Here is a 13,147-nt window from a genome sequence, read left to right as displayed (position 1 = left end):
CAATTGGAAACACAAAAAAATAAACTTTTATATGGGTCTGTAGGTGCAAAATGTATGATTTTTGGAAGGGGAGGAGGAAATAACAAAAGTGCAAAAACAAAATTGGCCTGGTCCTTAAGGCGAGGAAGAAATAATTAATGCAAAAATGAATATTGGCTGTGTCCACAAAGCCAAAACCTGTTGTGTTCCTAAAGCGATAATTAAGCCCTGGGGAATTTAGTAACAATATACACTATGAAATGAAGGTCTCCCTATAGAATACAGATATATTCTGCTGCCATATATTATGCATTCCTACAGTACCCAATGCCACAGTGCAAAACCTCTCAGGAACTTAAAATCAACTTTGGTATTTCCCCAGGTGCACTCGCATATTATACTGGATAAGCCAACACTAAAATCAGTCCAACTTGTGGCTAAGGTTGTGTCAGGCGCTGCAGAACCTGTCTCACTCCCTGCCAAGTCTACAAACAGGATAAACACTAAAATTTAGAACAATATCCAAGCGTGGTGTATCAACATTTAGGACAGATTCGCACAAACGTAATGCGGCCACATTTCTGTGTCTGTCTTACAGCAGCCAGTCCCAGCATGATGCAGGTCAGAGGATGAGGACGATGCACTAAGCAAAAATTCCAAATTTAATCCAAATTTACAAATGTAATCAATATTCCCACCAAAACTGACCCCTCCGCTGCCTTAGACCAGCAAAAAAAAAGTTTCATTATAATGAACTTTTTTTTAAATCTAAACCAGGGCTGCTTCCTATAGTCAGCTGCATCTTGCAGGCTGAAAAATATGGTACACTGTGTATACCTGAAAGCTTATCCTGGGGTCGTCCTGCGGTACAAGGGCAGTGGTACAAAATGTGTTGACTGGTAGAACCTAATTGATGTTTTTACACACAACAAGGCTAGAAAATTTCTCTACTCATCACATCAATTTACAGAGATGTGTTCTTCTCTCTTACTCCTTGTTTGTCACTGTACAGCAAGAATATAGTCTACAACAGCCGTCACGCCCCCTCCCATTGACTTCCATTGAGGAGGCGGGACGTGATGTCACACGGGGCGGAGTTGTGATGTCACGATCTTCTGTCCCCGTGGTCGGGAGCTTCTAGAGCAGTAACAGGTGGGTGCTTCGTGCTATATTGCAGGGGGTCCCCAGCGGCGGGACCCCCGCGATCAGACATCTTATCCCCTATCCTTTGGATAGGGGATAAGATGTCTAGGGGTGGAGTACCCCTTTAAAGGATTAAATATCCTCTTTTTCTTGTAGCTTTCTTTGTCCAGTAAATAACAAGCTGTGTTTAACAGCTGAGGGTCTCTGAAGGTCTGGTCTCTAGTCAGCACATAGAAATGAGTCGTTCCTGATCTCTCATTATGACTCCTACCATCAGGTTTTGTACCAATGTGGAGGGGTTTCTGTGCCATGCTGTATGAGAGTGAAAACCTATTACCCAAAAAAAACTGGTAAAAAGTAAAGGCATAACAAAGTAATAGCGTGAGGTACATCATGTTAGATAAAAAGTAATGCTTTAACATTCTGGTTTCTTTTTCCCCACTAAGTTTCGTTGGTTTTACAAACATTAATGTGGAGCCTTTCAATGTGCAGGACATGAAGCTTAGTTTATTGAGTTCTTTCATTCGAAGATGTTATGGAAAATTGAGTAAGTGTGTATTTTCCTTACATTTTTTTCTTTTACACTGGTCTGTATGTATTGTATTTGGTTTCCAAATCATTTATTTTCCATTTACACAGAATTATTTTGTTGCCAACTACTGTGCGTATGCTCGTGTATGTATTTGTGTGTGTATGTGTGTGTGTGTCTATATATATATATATATATATACATATATATATATATATATATATATATATATATATATATATATATATTTGTGTGTGTGTGTGTCAGTCAGATTATTTCTTGTGCAAGAAGTAAACACTTGTGAATAGTTGTAGAGCACTAGACCTTACCTAAGGTTTGTTATGCTGGGTTCATATGTAGTCAATGGGAGCTAGAAAGTTGCATTTTTGATGTTTTTTTTAGGGGCTTAATAGCCAGAAAATTCAATTGGCCGCATGAAGAGAAAATAAATGAGAAATGGGTGAGGCCATGCTGATGAATCCACTTTCAGTTTTAGGAATCATCAGATGCACTAAAATGTCCAATGGAAATGTCTTTATCGGTGGTTTCCACCAGATGGGGCTATTGAATTAAACTACTGAACTTTAACTTGTATATTCCCTTTTAACAGATTTGTGATAGGAAAATCTGAGATTTAACAGCACCATTTGAATGTACACTTGAATGGACACCATGCTTTCAACATACTTTGCACAGAGAGTACTGGTGAATGTAAGAAACAATGTAATTTATCTTGGCGAAAAATTAAGATTTTTAAATAGAAATAGGAATTTGGTGTGCCACAGCCTTCTTACAAGAAAGTGTATATACACTTTCAGTTAACTTTTCAGGATAAGCAGTTGTGTGTTCACAAGGTGCAGCATTATTTCTAGCCACCTTATAAATGGCATTTTTCATCACTTCACCCATTCACTAGCTGCTATGATGGCTACAATACAGTACATGTGTAAGAAGAGATTCTGCTCCCATATATCTTTACAGCACACCCTCATAGGCAGCAGCAGTGTAGATGACATTATAGAGCAGCACTGTGCAGCTGTGACTCCAGCACTAGGATGAGACATAACACTTTCTAGTTCGTCTTCTGGGTCTGCATATCTGCATTTGTCTCCCTTCAGCCACTATCCTCCCGTCCTATAGACTTCTATGGGCAGCTTTAACCTGATACTTCAGAGAGCTGATCCATCTCCAGGCAGATGTAAGCATTTTTTGCACAGTGAATACATTTAGAAGGAGAGGGGGGGAAGCCTTTTAAGTGGAAAAAAAATGCATTCTTCCAGTACTTATTAGCTACTGTAAGCTCCAGGGGAAGTTCTTTTCTTTTTTGAATTTCCTATCTGTCTGACCACAGTGCTCTCTGCTGACACCTCTGTCCATGTCAGGAACTGATAGGTTTGTTATGGGGATTTGCTCCTGCTTCTCGCCAGTTCCTGACATGGACAGAGGTGTCAGTAGAGAGCATTGTGGTTAGACAGAAAGGAAATTCAAAAAGAAAAGAATTTCCTGTGGAACATATAGCAGCTAATAAGTACTGGAAGGATTAAGATTTTTAAATGGAAGTAATTTACAAATCTGTTTAACTTTCTGGCACCAGTTGATTAAAAATTTTTTTTTCAAGTGGAGTACCCCTTTAAATCCACCAAATGTCCTTAAGGAAGCAAATTTTTTTTTGTAATTTAGTACAGCATATGTGCATTATGCTTCAATAAACATTGGTTTTAGAACCCTTAGACTGTGAGAGACGCTACTCTCCTTAATAGTTTGCTTTATGGACTTGTGCTCATTCAGGGCAGAGCACCCCACCTATCGCCTTGCTACCCTAGGGTGTAACCCAAAGACCCAGATCTTATATCTACTTGAGAGGCTATGCAGGTTCTTTCTCTTATTGCTGGTATATTCCCCATGATGCCCCTGGCTTGACAAAGACTGTGAAATCTCATCTCTGCACTTTGTTTTGAGTCCTAGTGCAACAAGTGATAAATACAGAGCACTTTTGCCCTTCTACTCACACTGCATTCTCCTGAATATTCTTGTGTATACAACTTCAGACTGTCCCATTGTGTTATTTCTTACTAGCAGGAGAATAGTGACATAGTATACACTAGAGCAGTGGTCTTCAACCTGCGGACCTCCAGATGTTGCAAAACTACAACTCCCAGCATGCCCGGACAGCCAACGGCTGTCCGGGCATGCTGGGCGTTGTAGTTTTGCAACATCTGGAGGTCCGCAGGTTGAAGACCATGGCACTAGAGCATCTGCACACAGAAGAGGCAGACAGTGTAACCAGGGGAGTTGTGTAACTCTGTAGCTAATCATTGTAGATGTATCACCTACTAAATGACTGTACTCCTGGTCTCTTCAGATAAGGGTTCGTTCACACTGAGTAATTCAAGAGGAATTTACTCAAGAAATTCCTCTTGAATTCTCCGCTCCAAATTAATGCACATCTCCTCTGCCCATTGACTTTAATGTTTTTGCCGCTGTCCTGTTCACACTGCGTAAATTCTGCGAGCAGAATTCCGACGCTGAATTCCTTTCCGCTTGATGAAAGAGCATGTTCATTCTTCAAGCGGAATCCGTTAGCAGAAATTAATTGAAGTCAATGATAAAAAAAAAAATTCCGCCTGACATCGTTTGCGCAATTTGCGGGCAATTTGTGCGGAAATGGCTGAAAAACCCCTTCAGTGAAAAACCCTGCAATTCTGCGCGAATTTCCCGCAAAAATAAAATTATTTTTTCCGCCGATAAATTTTTCGGCGTGAACTACTCTTCATTTACTCCGTGTGAACGCACCCTAAGCGGTCCCACAGGGTGTATACTCAGCGTATTTAACGCTGCGCAAAATTTATGGCAGCAGCGGGAAATACGCTGCATATTCCTTGCTCACTATACACACAGGGCATTCCGGCGGCAGCCCTGCGTGTGTAGGGAGTTTTGGAGGCGGAACCGCACTTCACAGACACGCCGGCGTGTCTGTGACGCGCGGTTCCGCCTCCAAAACTCACTACACACGTAGGGCTGCCGGCGGAAAGCCCTGCGTGTATAGTGAGCAAGGAATATGCAGCGTATTTCCTGCTGCTGCTGCCGTAAATTTTGCGCAGCGTGAAATACGCTGCGTATACGCCGTGTGGGAATGCACCCTAAGGCAGAATTTATCGCTTCATCAGAACTCTATGCTTAGAGGAACATACAGAGAAACAAGAATGGTGGAGCTGGATGGAAAGGGGTCTGATAGCTGTTGCCCTGTAGTTCAAAGGATAGATTAACATCTTGTGTACACATTAGAGAATGTCATTTACTGGTTGTCAGACTAGGGATCACATGACTCAGCTAGGGGTTTGAAATGTATGGATACAAGTGAGTGAAATTAAACAAATGTTTCACCGCTAGAATACTCCTGGCGAGTTAGCATTATATGAGCAGAAAAGAAAAATCTGGTTTGCAGTTTTTATGTTACAACATGTCCGCATATGAACGTACGTCACATGTAAGTGTCCTTTTACAAGCAATCACTTTGAAACAAAGCTCCTCTGATGCCTATAAGGGAAGGAATCCATCGGAGTAGATCGAATACATTAACGGAATGATGGTGGAGTCTGAATGAGACGACTATTTGAAGCCGTGCATCGTCCCCAGTCTGCCCCAAGAATTTAAATTGCTCAGCCTCTTGTTGGCTCTATTTTGGTGCATGAGCTCACATGGATTTTTTGGCAGAAATCCAGTGTTTGTACCTACCCAGTCCAAAAAGAAATTTAATTCATTGTGAATGTATTTCCTGCTTCACTGACTGAAGGACATTAATTCAGCTGTGAAGAATTGATGTGAGATTCACCTCTGGCTCCACATTGTTATGCACAGAGCCATTTTCTAATGTGTTGCTTCTCACTTTAATTTTAAGCCCTTGTAAAATAATTACAAACACTTACATAAAGCCGATCAGGGAGCGACACGTAGGTGGAGGCGTGAAAGTCCTGAGTGCAGATTCCTGAGCTGAAACTTAGAGAATAGCATAGAGAATGTCAGATCATTCCCTTAGATCAGTGTTTCCCAACCAGTGTGCCTCCAGCTGTTGCAAACCTACAACTCCCAGCATGCCCGGACAGCCAATGGACTAACGCATCATAATACAGACTCCCCAGAATCACCACCCACTATAATACAGACCCCCCAGAATCACCACCCACCATAATACAGACCATAGAATAATCACCCACCATAATACAGACCCCAGAATCAGACCCCATTATAATAGACCCTAGAATCATCACCCACCATAATACAGACCCCAGAATCACCACCCACCATAATACAGACCATGGAATAATCACCCACCATAATACAGACCCCAGAATCACCACCCACCATAATACAGAACCCAGAATCACCACCCACCATAATACAGACCCCAGAATCACCACCCACCATAATACAGACCCCAGAATCGCCACCCATCATAATACAGAACCCAGAATCACCACCCACCATAATACAGACCCCAGAATCACCACCCACCATAATACAGACCCATAATCACCACCCACCATAATACAGACCCCCAGAATCACCACCAGCCATAATACAGACCCCAGAATCACCACCCACCATAATACAGACCCCAGAATCACCACCAACCATAATACAGACCCCAGAATCAGACCCCACCATAATACAGACCCCAGAATCACCACCCACCATAATACAGACCTCAGAATCACCACCCACCATAATACAGACCTCAGAATCACCACCCACCATAATACAGACCTCAGAATCACCACCCACCATAATACAGACCCCAGAATCACCACCCACCATAATACAGACCCCAGAATCACTACCCACCATAATACAGACCCCAGAATCAGAAGTCCCTATATAATACAGACCCCAGAATCACCACCCACCATAATACAGACCCCAGAATCAGTCCCCACCATAATACAGACCATAGAATAATCATCCACCTTAATACAGACCCCAGAATCACCACCCACCATAATACAGACCCCAGAATCACCACCCGCCATAATACAGACCGTAGAATAATCACCCACCTTAATACAGACCCCAGAATCACCACCCACCATAATACAGACCCCAGAATCACCACCCACCATAATACAGACCCCAGAATCACCACCCACCATAATACAGACCGTAGAATAATCACCCACCTTAATACAGACCCCAGAATCACCACCCACCATAATACAGACCTCAGAATCACCACCCACCATAATACAGACCTCAGAATCACCACCCACCATAATACAGACCTCAGAATCACCACCCACCATAATACAGACCCCAGAATCACCACCCACCATAATACAGACCCCAGAATCACTACCCACCATAATACAGACCCCAGAATCAGAAGTCCCTATATAATACAGACCCCTGAATCACCACCCACCATAATACAGACCTCAGAATCACCACCCACCATAATACAGACCCCCAGAATCAGACCCCACTATTATACAGACCCCAGAATCACCACCCACAATAATACAGACCCCAGAATCAGACCCCACCATAATACAGACCCCAGAATCAGACCCCAGTCATGTTGCACAATAATATACATTTACATTAAGTGACTAACAATTAACGGCTTTTACGGTCGGCGGCGTCCTCTTTCCTTCTGTTTTCCATCTGGCTCAGACCACCATGATGACTTCTCCCAGCCAAAACCCATCACTGCAGCATCTGCAAGATAAACATCTTAGTTTCTGCATTTTTACAGTGCACCCCCAGAATTATTCCATATCAAACAGTGTTAGAGAGCAGGCTACGTTTCAGCGACCTCTCTTCGCTTTTGTCAAGCATGAGAGGTGAAATGGAATAAACTGCACTGAATTCTGCACTTTTTACTTTGGTGTGCTGCGATTTTCCTTGGGTATAAGTAGGTAGGTAGCTATGCAGGTAGGTAAGTTCATAGGTAGGTAAGTGGGTAGCTATTTATGTATGTAGGTAGTTAGGTAATTAGGTTGCTATGTAGGTAAGTAACTATGTAGGTAGGTAGCCAGATGGCTAAGTAGGTGGGTATGTAGCCAGGAAATTAATAAGGTAGGTAGCCAGGTAGGGAAGTAGCCAGGCTGGTAATTGTGTAGGTAGCCAGGTAGGGAAAGTAGCCAGTTCTCCTAAACATCCAAATCATCATCCCCCTCCCTGTCACCTCCATCCCCCTTCCCTGCACCCCCGCATCACTTGAACCCCCCCCCCCCTTCACTTGCAACCCCCCCATCACTTGCACCCCCTCATCATCACTTGCACACACACACACCCACCCCTCATCATCACTTGCACCCCCCCCCCCCCCCTCATCATCACTTGCACCCCCTCTTGCCCCTCCTGTCACCTTCCCTCCCTTGCTCTGCTAATGCCAGGATGATTTAAAAAAAAAACTTTTACTCGCCTCACCTATATCACAAAGCGGTGCTCGCTCGCCTGGGGATCCGGGACAAGTGTAATATTCGACATTACGAATATATAGCGCTATATTCTAAATATTTGCGAAATCGCGAAGTGCCGATATTCGTGGTTAAAATTTACATTTCAAATATTCACGCTCAACACTAGTTACCACTGTTTAATAGTCCATTAATCCTACATTAGATTAAGGGTGGGCATATAGTATAAGACTGACTTTAATTCACAAATTCTATATTAATTTTATTTTTTAATTTTTTTATGAATTTTTGCCTGCCCACTACAGTCAGCCATTGTGCAATTTTTTTATTTTTTGCTTCTCAGCAGACAGCAACACCTTAGCTGATTATAATGAGCAGCTCCATGTTTCCTTGGCTACCTGCTAAACAGATGGCCCCTTCCATGCTGGGGCCTGGCTACTTAACTGCACACAGTTTATGCTGTCTCTGCTCTTGCATGGTCTCTAATCTCCAAATGTGTTCCTGACTAAGCCAACATTCACTCTGGTTCCTGATCCTGGTTCCCTGGTTCTATCTTCTGTTTACGCTGCTACCAGTTTCCTTACTTTGGCTTTTTATGAGCACCTGCTTTTACCATAAAGGACAAAGAATTACCCAGATAAAGTGCTGTGATCCTGCATGGATGAAGTTCTGCAGAAGCTGTTGTTGGGTTATCCAAGAATATTTATTATCAATAAATAATATTTAGAATATTATTATAATATAGAATATTTATTATCTCAAACACATCACATTTCAGGGGTGTGTCAACCCTTTACCATGTGAGTCCGTAGTGTCTCCTCTGTCTCTCACATAAAAAGGGGGGACACATCCCCAAACATAATAAATAGTCCTGGATAACCTAACATCGGCTTCTGCAGATTTTCATCCTCTGAGGGTTACAGCGCTGTATCCAGATAATTTTATGTTTTGTTCTTGATGGTAGACGTTTCTTAAAGGGGTTAGCCAGCATAAGGAGATTTTAGTACGTACTTGGCAGACAGTAATGGACATGCTTAGGAAGGATTTGCGCTTGTCTTGGGCTAAATGGCTATGCTGTGAGTATTTCCTGTTTTCAGTTTTCTTGTTTGCCTACAAATCCCAGAATTATATTTTCCTCCTTCCTACACATCAGCTACCCCACCCATTGAAACATAAATGAGCTGCAGACCTGTGGTTTTCAATCAGGGTGCCTCCAGCTGTTGCATTACTTGCAGATTGCTCTCTTCACCCATTGAAGCAGACAGGCTCCCTGTCATCAGCTGACTAGTGAGTCAGGTCTCGACCGCATTGCAAGCTGGGAAAAATCCGAGACAGCAGTAATTTTGTATGCTGTTAAAAATAAATATTGGGGCGATAATCACAGAAGAATTGTGAGAAAGCCGTCACACACAGGTAAAGACACTATATTAGGAACTACACTAACTTTACAGCCCCTGTAGCATAGTCAAATAAAAAAAAAATCCTGGAATACCCCTTTGACGTTTAGCTGGGATTTAGTTAATTGGCAGTATAGAACCCGATAAGGCTGCAGCTACCTCACTGGAACCTTGGAAAATGATCTTAAGGAGTATATCTTCTTAGAAAGAAATTTAGTGCTGGATGGTCTTCAAGTCTAGATGAGGTAAATACACAATAAACATACAACCAGATATCAGAGTGATGTGATAGACTCCAGTGGGGGCCTCTGTCTGTCTCTGATATCTTACTGAGGTTTACTTACTGAATTGAATAATGGAAAATTGATAGAAATAGTGAGAATAGTTCCATCATGTGGCACCATTTTCAAGCTTAGGCTGGATTCACATCCTGCTCGGGCAGTACGTCTGAGGTGTACATTGAGATAAAGGTGTGCCGACTTATACCATGTAGGCCTATTCACTTTAGTTGACTGAATGTACTCTACTAATAATTACTCTTGGCCCATTCCCAAACATGTACTTCTTCTTTGTGCGACTTGTGGTCGGTTGGGTTTTTGAGTTCCAAATAATAAATATATACATTTAGAGAATGGACTGAATGTCCTCACTAGTAGACGACATTCAATCCATTTAGGTAAATAGACCCACTGAGGTAGATATCAGCATCATTTTTTGCCATTATCCTTTCATGTGCCTACAATGTAAAGACAAAGAAGGAGATTTATCATTCTTTTCAATCGTATGGCTTTTATATGACAATTTATTTTACTTACTTTTGCTTACATGCGTCCTATTTATCAAATAGTCGCATGACCTTGATAAATAAATCGCACGTAAGCAAAACCCGGGAAACCTGCGAAACCCGCTGACATAAGCATTTTTTAAAGTAGAAAAGTTTTCCCTTATGTTAGTAGCCAAAGTTCTTTATCTACCCTTTATTACCAGTATCATTACTAGAGAATGACTGGGAGGGGTGGGGGGCGTACCGCATCGGGCGACACCCTGACTGGCCGGTCTGGCACTAAATAGCTGCACTCCAACTATCCCACAACAACACATCCACCCTCCTCAGAAATAATAAAAATATTAAAAACATACTATGCCGCACCATGAATATCCTTATTCTGGAGGCTTTTTTTTAAGTCTTGAGCCCACATTTTGTGACGTCGGTGGGTGGAGTCTTGCGTTGCTGCGCTGAGGCCGGAGTTTACGTCAGGAAGGAAGACAGTGCAGCACCAACAGGCACATAAACAATAGTGAAGCCACAAAAAAAAACAGCTCGGTACTTTACCCAAAATGTTCATAAAGCTGTATTCACTATGGATGTTTCTGTTTTTTTTAAGGAAAGATTTTAGTGCCACATATGGGTTATTTACGTAGTCTGTAAAAATTCTAACACAATTATTTTGTGCCTTATTCTATTTTAACACAACATTCATTTAAAAATGTTTTGAGTATGCCAGCATGTACGTGTCCTAAAATTAACAAGGTGTTATTAGTTATATAATTCATTTTTTTATAATTAACATTAATGTAGTAGCTTTGTTTCATGATGCAGAACAAGAACAGTTGTTAAAGTGGGTGTTAATGTCCTTTTCTGCGGACGTATGCACTTTCTGTAAGCCAGGTTGGACCTGGAATACATATGCGACTTTTAAATGGAGATGCAACTTTTTTCTTCATAAATTGCCACTGCAAAGTAAAAAAAAAAAAAAATTACTATGTGAGCAGATTTCAGAAATGTGCTTTGGAATAAGCAAAAATCTAAAAGTCACAGCATGTATGGAAAAGTCGTATGTGCGACTTTTTGACGCAAAAAAAAAATCTACTACGGAGCATGATAAATCTCCTTCAAAATGTTATATATGAATTCAGACTTTATGGGCAGTTTTCTGGTTCCGTAATAAATTCTAAGTTTAATATTACACATGCATCTGTGAAATAATAGATGGCCACCTTAACCTGTTCAGGACACAGGGCGTATGCATACGCCCTGCATCCCGAGTCCTTAAGGACTGAGGGCATATGGATACGCCCGTGGGAATTCCGGTCCCCGCCGCTAGCCGGCTGGGGACCGGAGTCGGATGCCTGCTGAAATCATTCAGCAGGCATCCCGGCACATGAAATTTTGGGATTTTTCACCAAAAAAGGAGGCAAGTAGCGCCGAAAATTTACCACCAAAATAAAGTAGAATATGTCTCAGAATCAGAGTATTTGGTAAAAGCGTTTTCGCGTTATTAATTCATAAAGCGACGGTGGTCAGAATTGTGAAAAAGGGCTCAGTCCTTAAGGTGAAAAAGAGCTGCGTCCTTAAGGGGTTAAACTTAGATTTATATCTGCTTAAAACCCAGTTGGGTTAAATGGGTACTCCGGCCCTGAGACATCTTATCCCCTATCCAAAAGATAGGGGATAAGATGTCTCACCGCTGGGGACCCCCGCAATCTTGTATTCGCCACCCATCACGCCGCGGTGCCAGCTCACAAACAGCCGGGTGGCGACCATGGAGCCGGAGTATCGTGACGTCACGACTCTGCCCCTGTGTGACGTCACCCCCCGCCCCCGCTATGCAAGTCTATGGGAGGGGGCATGAAATGCCGTCCCATAGACGTCGTAAAGTCAGGACTCCGCCCCCGTGTGATATCACCCCCCGCCCCCGTTATGCAAGTCTATGGGAGGGGGCATGACGTGCCGTCCCATAGACGTTGTGATGTCACGACTCTGCCCCCGTGTGACGTCACCCCCCCGCCCCCGCTATGCAAGTCTATGGGAGGGGGCGTGGCGTGCCGTCCCATAGACGTCGTGACGTCACGACTCTGCCCCCGTGTGACGTCACCCCCCGCCCCCGCTATGCAAGTCTATGGGAGGCGGTGTGACATGCCGTCCCATAGACATTGTGATGTCACGACTCCGCCCCCGTGTGACGTCACCCCCCCGCTATGCAAGTCTATGGGAGGGGGCGTGACATGCCGTCCCATAGACGTCGTAAAGTCTCTGGACTCCGCCCCCGTGTGATATCACCCACCGCCCCCGCTATGCAAGTCTATGGGAGGGGGCATGACGTCCCATAGACTTGCATAGCGGGGGCAGGGGGGGGGGGTGACGTCGATACTCCGGCCCTGTGGTCGCCACCCGGCTGTTTGTGAGTTGGCACCGCGGCGTGCAGCTCAAACAGGTGGGTGGCGAGTCCCCCGCGATCAGACATCTTATCCTTTGGATAGGGGATAAGATGTCTCAGGGCCGGAGTACCCCTTTAATATGATTCGCGTAATTACACAATAAGCTTCAGTGCCAACCGTGGTTACTTGTCATGTGCATATATATGCCTTCACCTCAGGGCAGAGCATGTCACTGTATATAATACTTCTAGTGTTACGCTGTATGTGCACTGGGGAATTTTAAGTATGCCATGTTATCATGAGCAAGGGGGCTGGGAAATATTTTTCTGAGTTAAAAGCACTTTAGGAGGACTGTGTGCTCAGGCATAGAGGGAAATGGTTCCTTGTTAAAATACTTTCAGGAGGCGCTGTGTGTGGGAAACCATTGACAAGTTTGTATTCAAAGAATAACATCCTTGAGATAAAAAAGGATTCTAAAAGTATAATTGTAGATGTGAATATCAAAACAGAGCATCAAACCATGA

This window comes from Hyla sarda, chromosome 11 (assembly GCF_029499605.1).
Source record: "Hyla sarda isolate aHylSar1 chromosome 11, aHylSar1.hap1, whole genome shotgun sequence".
NCBI lineage: Eukaryota > Metazoa > Chordata > Amphibia > Anura > Hylidae > Hyla > Hyla sarda.
The sequence above is the reverse complement of the archived record's forward strand: the minus strand, read 5'-3'. Positions refer to the sequence as shown.